Source organism: Mizuhopecten yessoensis, unplaced genomic scaffold (assembly GCF_002113885.1).
Source record: "Mizuhopecten yessoensis strain PY_sf001 unplaced genomic scaffold, ASM211388v2 scaffold4033, whole genome shotgun sequence".
Taxonomy (NCBI): Eukaryota; Metazoa; Mollusca; class Bivalvia; order Pectinida; family Pectinidae; genus Mizuhopecten; species Mizuhopecten yessoensis.
Window position 1 is genome coordinate 1335787 of NW_018405342.1, and position 12105 is coordinate 1347891.

General features: G+C 37.7%; 1 long non-coding RNA gene and 1 other non-coding gene across 2 annotated transcripts; one reads left to right on the forward strand and one right to left on the reverse strand.

Moving 5' to 3' along the window:
- Positions 1-735: 735 nt before the first annotated feature.
- Trnai-uau lies at positions 736-845 on the reverse strand. The gene is made up of 2 exons: positions 808-845; positions 736-771 (listed from the first exon to the last, which is right to left on the reverse strand). It is a non-coding gene; the product is annotated as a tRNA-Ile (tRNA).
- Positions 846-8557: 7712 nt separating this feature from the next.
- Positions 8558-11417, forward strand: LOC110448406. The gene is made up of 3 exons (XR_002462721.1): positions 8558-8643; positions 9741-9956; positions 10210-11417. It is a non-coding gene; the product is annotated as an uncharacterized LOC110448406 (long non-coding RNA).
- The last annotated feature ends 688 nt before the right edge of the window (positions 11418-12105 follow it).

The window sequence follows — 12105 nt, forward strand, 5'->3', positions numbered from 1 at the left end:
GGGGAGGGGGGGTAGTCGTTTGTGTTATCACTTGTGTTCATTACTGTTGCTTCAATATTTGACAAGGGAAAATTCTTGTATTGATCAAATAAAAAGTTTACGAACAGAACACAATACATCTCCAGCACACACGCAGTCATACACACATAGGGAGATATTAGCCAGGTGGCATAGGACTAGTAGTTAGCGCCTATTAAGACAGCTCCTACGAAATCCTCAAAATTGTATGAATTAATGTATATGCTTATTGTATTAATTGTATATCTTTGTACTGTTAAGCACTTTAGAGTGGCTTATCTTAGCTATATATGGCGCTATATCAAATGCTGTATATTATTATTAATGTTTTACTACAATTATCCGCATGAGAGTCGCACTCTCGACCATCCAAACATATTGGGGAGTTTCACAGATCACGACCGCTCGCGTGAAGATTTACGACCATCTATCACTGCTCCTCCTGCAGCACTATACATAAGTATGTGTGTCGCGAAGAATAGACACGTTCAACATATATTTTTAGCTATTTACCGATTTTATTCACTTAATGTTAAGTACCCTACAACTTGATCAGTGACATTTTAGCAAGAAGATTTGGTTGGATTTATTTTGTTTAACGTCCTATTAACAGCTAAGGGCATTTAGGACGTTTTAGCAAAAAAAAATAACTACTTTGGCTGTATAATTGCACTGTTAAATTATCATTTACTTTTTAAATAATGTAAAAAATAGCACTGCTCCGGGTGAGGATCGAACTCACAACCTCCGCATTCCTCGTCCCGTGTCGAGCACGGGGAAGGTACTGTCTATAAGTACGGCGCGCTAACCGATTGTGCCACCGGAGCAGATATGCTTGGCTGGATGGAGGAGATTGACTAGTAAGGCAAAATCGTTCATCGATCTTACTCGGTTCAAATGGCAATACATCTGTTTTCTTTTCTCGACAGATTTATGACACAGCCCTGTTCAAGTTGTAAATTATTTCAAATTATTGTTATTATATGTGACCAAAAATAGTGCATGTCATTTATCAACAGGTAGTCATTTACATATTTCATCAAGATGAAAGGTATCTGTAAAATTGTTAGAATATATTACATTTCTTTATAAAATAAATATTTAAATATGACACGTGGACGTCCTAGATCTTGACATCCGGTTATCATAAGAGATACGTAATGTTTTATAAACATAAATGACATATATAAATACGACTATATACACCTATACGTGTACTGTGTTGACTGTTTATATATATATGTGGCACAGGGGTTTCTAAAGTTAGGTACACATTTTATACACAACATAGGGGCTTGAAAGTCAGGTATACATTTTTTATTAATGAAATAAGAGTACCTACTAAAAACATGTTTACCGATAGCAAATTAAGAGGGGGGAAAAGCAGATCGATTGGGGCCTGAGGGACCTACTAATATACGCTATTGTTTGTGAAAATTATTTCGCAATACGTGTTATATTAAGCAACACACCTGCTTCCGGACACTTTTCAACTTCATACTAGTATATATACATACTTAATATTGTACCACTGTTTCTGAATACAATACACTTAGTTATGATTCAAACCTAGATGTATTCATTATCGAGGTTGCAAATTTAGTTACTTTAAAGAAAAATCATTGGCAAACGTTGAGTAAGTGATTACATGTAACCGCAACCCAATATATCTGGTCCTCAATGCCTCTTTAGAAGAAGACACGGAAGAAAATCCCTTTATAAACTAAAATATCTGTTTATTATATACGTGTATACAAACTGCGTCATCTTAACAAACGAAGTTATATAAATATAGCATTGCACTTATCGAAGTGGTTTGACTAACTCTGACCAATTGTACACAAAACAAAATGTCGGGCTAACAAGATTCAGCTGAAGTGTCAAGCATAAAAGTTTTGATTCATTGTTCACGCTAGCTCATAATTTTGACACGTCTCAATATAAAACCCTAAGAACTGTATATTTTCCACTTTGAAGATAGCGTCCCCATAAGCGTCACCTTTATTGACAGGGAATATTTAACATACAATAACGGTTCTTCTTCATAGGTATAAACATCAAACGTTTATGAGAGTCGAAATCTCCACGGACGCTTGTAACGATTACCAGTGATATACGCATGCGTACATTTTTGTTAAGGGGACGCGTGGGAATACATGAACATATTATCGGAGTCGAACAACTTCTCCCTCAATAAGTAGAAATTATTTTGCATCGCGGATTAAAATTCCGCGGTACATTTGATATCAAAGGAAAGCGTTTGACCATAGAAGGCGCCCAGATAGAAAAAAAACATGAACCTGGAAATAAGATATCTTTTCATCGAATTCTTGTTTTCATCGTGTTCATCTAATCAACCGTTTATCTCGCAAATTTGAATTTTCGTTCAGGGGCAATATCTTGTCAGTGCGAGTTTTGTACCTGACGGACTGAAAACGCTAATGCCTATAATTTGTCTGCACAAATTCTTATATATTCCTGGTGTGCTCTCCTGGACACCACAGGGCGTGATAGTCCTTTTTGTAAACCTTGCGATGCCCCCATAGTTGTCTACCATGCAATAATTCTATTCATAGATGGAGCTTCGTTATAAAGAACGCATCAAACTATGAATAGACCTTCAATGCCTCTGACACTCGCCATGCTGAGTCCTCGGGCAATTCTCACCTATTATGGCGGTTTGCTCAAAGGTGTTCCGAACAATACAAAAGAATGATGGTCAATTGAATTTGTATAATGCTTGTACGGCCAAATTGTCCAGATTTAATCAATAACAATGCTAAGAAATCTCCATATCGTTTCCAGGAGACAAATAGTCTATTCATTGTTGTTTTGTTCAGTAGCTCGGGGTCACTGTTCACAAGGTGAGTGTTAGCCGACCCGGGGGGCGGGGCAGTGATTACCTCCCCCTGATAGCAAACAGACAGACAGTACGGTATGAGTTATGGTGCTGTAAAGTTAAGGATAAATCTAGAGAATTTGATTTATATCCCCTTGTTTGAATATAATGGGCGATATATTTTAACCGGACAGGAGGTGGAGTTCGGTTCTCGAGCCTCGCTCTCTCCTTTCAGTAGTATATTACTTGTTCGTATTTCGTCATACTCTGGACGGCGGACATAGGGAGTGGAGGGACGGATGGGAGGGACCGAAACAATGGATAAATCGTAAGATGTAATTTTGGGGATCCACAAGGCGATGTCTACACCATCTATCAACAGAGACAGAAGTCAAGCTTAGTAAATTATAAACGGGAACGTCTGTTTGAAATTGTGTGTAATTTATGTCTAGAGTGTCCAATGCTACTTTAAACGCCAAATTGGCCCACTCTGTAGACTTGCTATCAACAACCCCTAAGGTTTTTGTTCACTCTGTAGACTTGCTATCAACCCCTATGGTTTTTGTTCACTCTGTAGACTTGCTATCAACCCTATGGTTTTTGTTCACTCTGTAGACTTGCTATCAACCCTATGGTTTTTGTTCACTCTGTAGACTTGCTATCAACCCTATGGTTTTTGTTCACTCTGTAGACTTGCTATCAACCCTATGGTTTTTGTTCACTCTGTAGACTTGCTATCAACCCTATGGTTTTTGTTCACTCTGTAGACTTGCTATCAACCCTATGGTTTTTGTTCACTCTGTAGACTTGCTATCAACCCTATGGTTTTTGTTCACTCTGTAGACTTGCTATCAACCCTATGGTTTTTGTTCACTCTGTAGACTTGCTATCAACCCTATGGTTTTTGTTCACTCTGTAGACTTGCTATCAACCCTATGGTTTTTGTTCACTCTGTAGACTTGCTATCAACCCTATGGTTTTTGTTCACTCTGTAGACTTGCTATCAACCCTATGGTTTTTGTTCACTCTGTAGACTTGCTATCAACCCTATGGTTTTTGTTCACTCTGTAGACTTGCTATCAACCCTATGGTTTTTGTTCACTCTGTAGACTTGCTATCAACCCTATGGTTTTTGTTCACTCTGTAGACTTGCTATCAACCCTATGGTTTTTGTTCACTCTGTAGACTTGCTATCAACCCTATGGTTTTTGTTCACTCTGTAGACTTGCTATCAACCCTATGGTTTTTGTTCACTCTGTAGACTTGCTATCAACCCTATGGTTTTTGTTCACTCTGTAGACTTGCTATCAACCCTATGGTTTTTGTTCACTCTGTAGACTTGCTATCAACCCTATGGTTTTTGTTCACTCTGTAGACTTGCTATCAACCCTATGGTTTTTGTTCACTCTGTAGACTTGCTATCAACCCTATGGTTTTTGTTCACTCTGTAGACTTGCTATCAACCCTATGGTTTTTGTTCACTCTGTAGACTTGCTATCAACCCTATGGTTTTTGTTCACTCTGTAGACTTGCTATCAACCCTATGGTTTTTGTTCACTCTGTAGACTTGCTATCAACCCTATGGTTTTTGTTCACTCTGTAGACTTGCTATCAACCCTATGGTTTTTGTTCACTCTGTAGACTTGCTATCAACCCTATGGTTTTTGTTCACTCTGTAGACTTGCTATCAACCCTATGGTTTTTGTTCACTCTGTAGACTTGCTATCAACCCTATGGTTTTTGTTCACTCTGTAGACTTGCTATCAACCCTATGGTTTTTGTTCACTCTGTAGACTTGCTATCAACCCTATGGTTTTTGTTCACTCTGTAGACTTGCTATCAACCCTATGGTTTTTGTTCACTCTGTAGACTTGCTATCAACCCTATGGTTTTTGTTCACTCTGTAGACTTGCTATCAACCCTATGGTTTTTGTTCACTCTGTAGACTTGCTATCAACCCTATGGTTTTTGTTCACTCTGTAGACTTGCTATCAACCCTATGGTTTTTGTTCACTCTGTAGACTTGCTATCAACCCTATGGTTTTTGTTCACTCTGTAGACTTGCTATCAACCCTATGGTTTTTGTTCACTCTGTAGACTTGCTATCAACCCTATGGTTTTTGTTCACTCTGTAGACTTGCTATCAACCCCTAAGGTATTTGATTTAGATTTTAGAGTTTAGATTTTAGAGACACCGACCAGTCTTAACCGAATCCAGTTAGTTTTGGAATATTATTATGAATTTACTGCGCCAGTTTTTAATATCAATTTATGTTTTTTTTAAAGATTGTTTTAGTAAGTAATTGGCATTTCAAGTGTCAAGGAAAATAAAGACATTTCTATGTTTTTGTATAGCAAAATCATTTGAATATTCACTTTTCACATTGAAATTTAATTATTAACAGTACCCCCCGGTACAAGTACATGTACATTCCTTTATTGAACCTTTCTGATTAGCGAGTTCATGTTCCCATGGACTCAAGTAACCATTGTGTACATGTCTAGTTGTTTCAACCGCTGCGTAACTAAGATAATGCAGTAATTAATTCAAAAAAGAGGTTTTGTTCCCAAGTATGACCATATGCTCTCAAACGGCCACCTCAGACGCCTTGCACTGACGCAACGAGGCGCACCATAAGTAAAATTATTTTCCGCTTCGGCGCAATGGCATTCTTCCGTGTCAAGGATACTCAACCAGCGTGAGTAAAGGTCATTGAGTTCACTTCAATTAAAGGTAGTATTTTCAGTGGTTTACCGGTATGACATAAAAATATCTTGGCCTCTTCAATTGAACATCCTAGCTAGACACGGGATTCTCTCTAATGGCGGATGGAAATCCTATTATCAGAGAATAATCTTCGTTTGATAGCCGCTTATGTCATATCTAAAATCCCTACCGGCCGCTTATATCACATCAAATCGAGGTGACAAAAGCTCAACCTTACGGCGATTGAATTATATCCACGTAGTGACCATTTGCACTAACCCTGTCGTTTTGGGGCTAGGACGCCAAGTGTTGAAACTTCTGATATTTGTGATATTGAGAGATTTGAATGTGAAGTGGTCGTGGTGAATTTTTGAAATGTCGAGAATCGGTTAACTAGATGATCGAGCAATTTTGAAGTGTTATTTAAATGATGTAACCTGTCATGGGATAAGTTATTTAAAATGTCAAAATTACATGATTAATGGGCCTCCAAATGGAACTGAAACAACTGGAGTCCTAAAGGTCAATTATTTACAAACAGTCTGATGACTGATGCCGTTATGCACAGCTGCATGTTTAGAAATCTGAAATTGTACAAGTATTATCCAAATGTCGGTCATGCAGAATATGAGGTAAATAATAATTAGATCAGATACTTGTTGTGCATGAAACGTAGCTGTGGCATTCGTGGTTTGGCCAATCAAAACCACGAAGGACCGTACATGGGAGATTTAGCGGTCTGTATAGTCAGGGGTCAGCCAAATTACGATGACCTTGTCCATTTGGTTATAGTTTGACATGTTTTGACATTTAGCAATACCAATAATTAAAGAATTCTCAAGGTACTAATAGACATTCTCTATAAGGACAGTGATCACCCTCACGTTGGTTTAGCTGTGTTTTATTTCCCTTTTAACAGCTAAGGACGAGCAAGGTTTTGATGGTGGGGGGGAAACCGGAGTACCAGGAGAAAACCCAGCGGAGATTACCTGGCGACAGTAACACTACTATATACTGAAATATATAGATATCTCAGTTATTAAGGTATTTACGGAAATTTCAGTACAATAGACCATAAGAAGTATGTTGTGTATTGAAGTTTACAATAAATCATGTCCTTTAAGTCTAACACTGGAGCAGAGTGGCCTGTGTCAGGAACCAAGAACAACCAATTTGCTTTAGCACATATCACTTTACATTGCCATTGTATGTTATTCGAGAGTAAAATTACTCACCAATCTCAAGTATCGTCTTTACTGCAAAACCAAAACCCTAGCAGAGAGACAGACTATCAACTATCATGTTTATAATGCACCCGATTAGTACATGTTTGATCTTCCTCGTCTACCCTAGTTTAACTGGTGTTGTAGACTTGATTCTTATACATGTACTTCGTGTCGCCCCTCTTATCACCGCTCCCTTTTTGGCCATATTGAAAAGCGTCCCGGTCCATGTAAGGAAGGCAATGAGTTCTGTCTCTAGTCGGAACAAATCAAATCCTTAAAAATAGTACTTGTTACTTTTTGATAAACTATCAGCATTAAGGGTAATCACAGCAACCTGGTTTACCCGTTGTCAGTATAATGTGACCGGGAGGAATGCTGTGCTAGGTGCCATTTGGTATGGATTTAAATAAGGTAGCACTCGAATGTTGGCATCGGGTCCGCGCTATCCCAGAGAGGCACATACACACAACACACCGCCTACGCCACAAATGCATACATAACATAGACTTTTGATGACCTGAGTAGTTCAAAGATTGCCTATCATATTAGACTTTCTCAAGTCCATGGACAAGAAGTGATTGTACAGACTTTCCCTAATCATAGACACGGCTCTAGTTTGGTATATGCATGGTTAGATGATGTTAAAGTTATTTAATATACATGTATGTTACAATATCAGAAGTGCGTTAGATTACCGGAAGTACGACAAACGTACAAGAAGTACGACAAACGTACAAGAAGTACGTTATATGTACCGGAAGTACATTTCCTTTGCCTTGGTTAACGTTCATCTGGTATATTTGTAGAAGTAGCTTGAATTATTCTATCTTATTAACAAGTTAATTCATGTATGATTTAGGTGAAATGTTTTAAGAAGTAAGGTTACAATTGAGATTTTAATTAAGATCAAACCAATATATCAAATTTGACATATCCCTTTTCACTAGGAAACAAAACCTTGAAACGTAGTGAACTGGGATTTAATTATAACTTCCGTCCGTGGCCAGTGCTCACTTGTTGTCAACAGTTACCGTTTGTTACGCTGTTATTTCAGGAATTTTCATGCGGATTCCTCAGACCGTTGTGTAATTGTTTCTAGCGTTTTAAAGATCCTTGCCCCTTTTATTCCTGCAAGATAAAGCCTTTTTAACACAATGTAACCCTATCCTTGGCTAACACTTGAAATTAACTATTGAAGCAAAAACTTTTCTCATAGTGCAAATATTTCCCCCGGGGCTAGAGTGACAGAATCTCCCATAGAAGGGAGCACAGATACCCAAGGATACGAAACGATATCTTTAAAAAACAAGAATCAAAACAATAGGGAAATTTCGGGGAGTTGGAAGAGCGAGAATCTTGTTACGTTAGAAGTCATAAATCAAAGTTACGCCGTAGTGTTATAACTCCTTCAGGTTATTTCCTCATGCGAACGTAGGCTATTTTTTTGTTACATTTCTATTCTATCTGACAGTCACATATGCTACAGTATCGCTGGTAACATGTATTATCTTAAATGAATGAATTGAAAGGATTTTAAACCATGTAACGTTTTTCTACAAAGTTATCAGATATCCGTTTTCTGATGATTGTGAAAGGCAGAGCGTCACACTTAAATAATTTGCACAATTTACCTGTTTGTGTTTGCTCAGGTGAGAAATCTAGTTGACGGGCTCGCCTTTTTTATCAAGACGATTCCCAAGGGAGACAATTAAGGAGATAAGTCTCGGATTTCGTGTCCCCTCAAGGATGCGACCCGCTAGGACAATGTGTTTGACAGGGTTTTAATTTGCCAAAGATAGGGGCATTAGACACAGTTCCCACGGTGACAACTTTAAAAGTAGGGCGCTCGCCAGGTAGGTAGTTCTCATCTACCTATACATGTAGACAAGTAAAAAAATACGTGTGAATGTATCATATTGTAGGTATTTTATGTCCAGGCTTTATTACATGTTTACATACTGTAGAAAGATATGCTAATGTTCCTAAAGATGCACATCTAATCTTGTAATCCTGGCTGAAAATCAGCTGTGATTTTTATCGCCGAAATCTAGGACATTTCAAACGTATATTTAGAGGATATTAATCGCCGAGGTCGACAAGAAATACGGTGCGATTATAAACATGTTTGAAAATGTATGAATAAGTATCTTCGAAAGGTTTATCAAGCAAATATAAAACAGTAATGAGGTAGTGAAAATAATTAATTGGGCGTCAAAATGGGAAATCTTCACAAGACAACGGTGGTCTGATCAATTACCACATACTAAGTCGTAATTACGACATAAAAAACATGTGACACTAACCGGCTTCCGTACTAAGCACAACATCCATTTTTTGCAGTAATAAATTTAACTGACTTAAGGTCGTATTCTGGAGTTATTTGGTATAACATCATAAAATACGTTAAGTATAGGAGTTAAAGGCATAGAATTTATCTAAGCTGAAACGAGAAAAGCCGCAGTAACAATCGCGATTCCCTGAACTCTTTGTGCAGTATGTCAATATTGCGTCATGTTGAATGTTCATTTGCCCGAACGAACAGATGCCGTTTATAGGGTTATATCCTATAGAATCTTGCAAAGAATCACAGGCACATGTCACATATAAATCACAGTGCATGTATAAACGTGTAATACACTGTGACGCATATTAATATAGATCATAAGTTTTATAGCATGTGGCATGTCCCTGTGCAAGGTATGCACTTCATTATCTATACGAAGTTTCTTGACCGTTCCAACTGTCGGCTTCCATATATATAATACTTTTGAATTTTATACAGTTACATTTTAAGTCAACACCGCTTTCTTGAATGTGTTTATTAATTAATTTTGATAAACATTTTCAAGTAGTCAATTTCAAAAGATCAAAATAAATTGCTTAATAACCAGTAAGTTCTAAGCCTTACTAAAGAGTCAAGCCGCCATTGAGAAAGGATTTGTATTTACAGACTAACAACGAAACCCGGAAAGGAATCGCTTCTTGTGTTGACATTCCCAAGAAAACTGTGAGCGTTCTCACGTCTCTACCTGTTTGTGGTCAAGTTCGTCCCTTTGACCGGTCCGTGACATGGTCAAACATTAAAGACACGCCGTGTTCTAACACGTAGACTCGACAGAGTCGTGAAGGTAACAATGAAAGTCTACCATCTTAACATCCCAGACAGGTGAGCTTGTCCTTTTCATTTACATCAAAGCGTTTAATGTAAATTTGAACTGTTAATAGTCGTATATACTGACTGTTCATCAGCTTTACTAGTTCATCTGTCTTTCAGTCAACATGCACATGGTCACCTTTGATCAGCTTTCACGACCCTTTTCGGACACTTATCAATGTTTCTGATTAAGGAAAAAATTGGATGAGAATTTAACGAGCCGTTTAAGTGTTATTTAATGGGGGACAATTTATCCTTGTTGCAGAGTCGTTGATTCGATAAACACCTGGGCGAACCGACAACGCGGCTGAAGACTGGAGCAGAAGCGAAGATCAACAAATGACGTTCGTTTCTTGATATAGATCTTTGAAGTAACACGAGAGTCGATTTTATTGCCAAGTATTACACTTATATGGTAATTTAACGTGCATTATTTGTTGATTGACAATAAATTGGCGTACTTCTGGTGTAGCTCCCGTTTGTAAGGAGATGAGATAAAATAAGAATGGGAATGAATTGGTACTAGAAGAGGGAAAGCTGTAACTCATTTCTGTTACATAGGTATAATTCGGTTAGGAGGGTTCTGCTGATGACATTTCCCATGTTTCGTTTCGCGCCATTTAGCAAAACGTCACGCATGACGTCAGACGTACATACATCAACAGACATAGGACGATACCATTTTGGCATCCTTACACAGAGGGATCCGATTCTTACATACCGAATCATGTATACAACAGTCAGTGAAACACGAAAAGTACGTGCTCTGACACTTGCAGTCAGGCGAAAAATTCAAAAACATTCAACACTCAAGTCCGCGTGCTAATTTTCTGACTCTTAGTGCTAGGTTTTTGCTTTAATTGTTTTATCAGACCGTTTCGCTCCTATCTTAGGTATCTATCGTCCAATCGGGCCTGCTTTGACTCAAGACATCCTAGCCCCAACAAGCGCACGTGTTGGACGAGATCCCGCGCAGACTCTTCTGATGTTACGATAAGCATTCTTGCATTACGCGCTCTTCTTATCGCGGAGGTAAGAAAACTCGACATTCCGCCATATTCGTTATCTATTTCACTTTTTATATCAGTGGGTTAACATCAGTGCTATGATAAACCCGTTACCCCCACGGGTAAGAAAACAAGTGCTTTTTACAGTCCGTGTCGTGGGGTTTTATCTAAAGATATCACAGATGAAAAATCTGGCAGCTGATGATGTCGGTATCAAGAAATAATAACTTTTTACCAGCTGTTAAATATCATATGCATGTGAATATGTCCCCTTTTTCGTGCACTTGAAAGGGGATATAACATTTCAAACGTTGTGATATTACACAAAATTCGTTTCAAATAGTTTAATGTTGGCTATTAAACAATCGTTTGCAGTTTCAAATTCCTCAAAAAGCGTTTTTGGAGAAAGATATCTAACTGCTCATAACCGTTGATGGTTCGATCCTTGTACTTTGTTCCATTTCAGGACGCTGGGTGTAGGTTTTATTTCGTATTTAAAAGATAAATATAAATAAATAAAAATATACATCCTTTCATCTCTTGGTGTTTTTTTCAAGCGTCACTCTGAAAGTTTTCATCACTTTTACTGTATACCGAATAAAATGGGGAAAATGTCCTGCTCACAGAATTTAAAAATTGTGGTACAGTCGAATCGAAAAGACTCGAAATAATATTTTAATTAGTCCCTGACCTCACATCATACACGGTGTAAGTACGTATATGAGCAATATGTATGATTAATGTATACTGTGAGATATGGCATTCTGGCTTGTTTCGCAGTTTTTATCGTGTCTTTGGAGTATTTATCACTGTGCCATGGAAGTGCTTGGTAAACAGACGCGTGGCGTTAGTCGGTGACAATGGCAATTTTTATTCTGGCAAACCAATTCAGTGTAGAGATATGTACATACAAACAGGGTGGGCATTAGTGTTGCGAATTAATTATCTGGTTAACATAAACATTTTATTTTACCAATTATATCGATGCATGGTTTGTTAAAATAATGAACAAAGTAATCAACTTAAATGCATTTGGTGTTTCAAAATAATACCTAGAGTTCTGTTTTTTTTATCTACTGGTAAATATAAATTGTTACATACAGTTACATAGATAATGGAATTTGTCGCCAATTTCACCTAAATAAAACAGAATA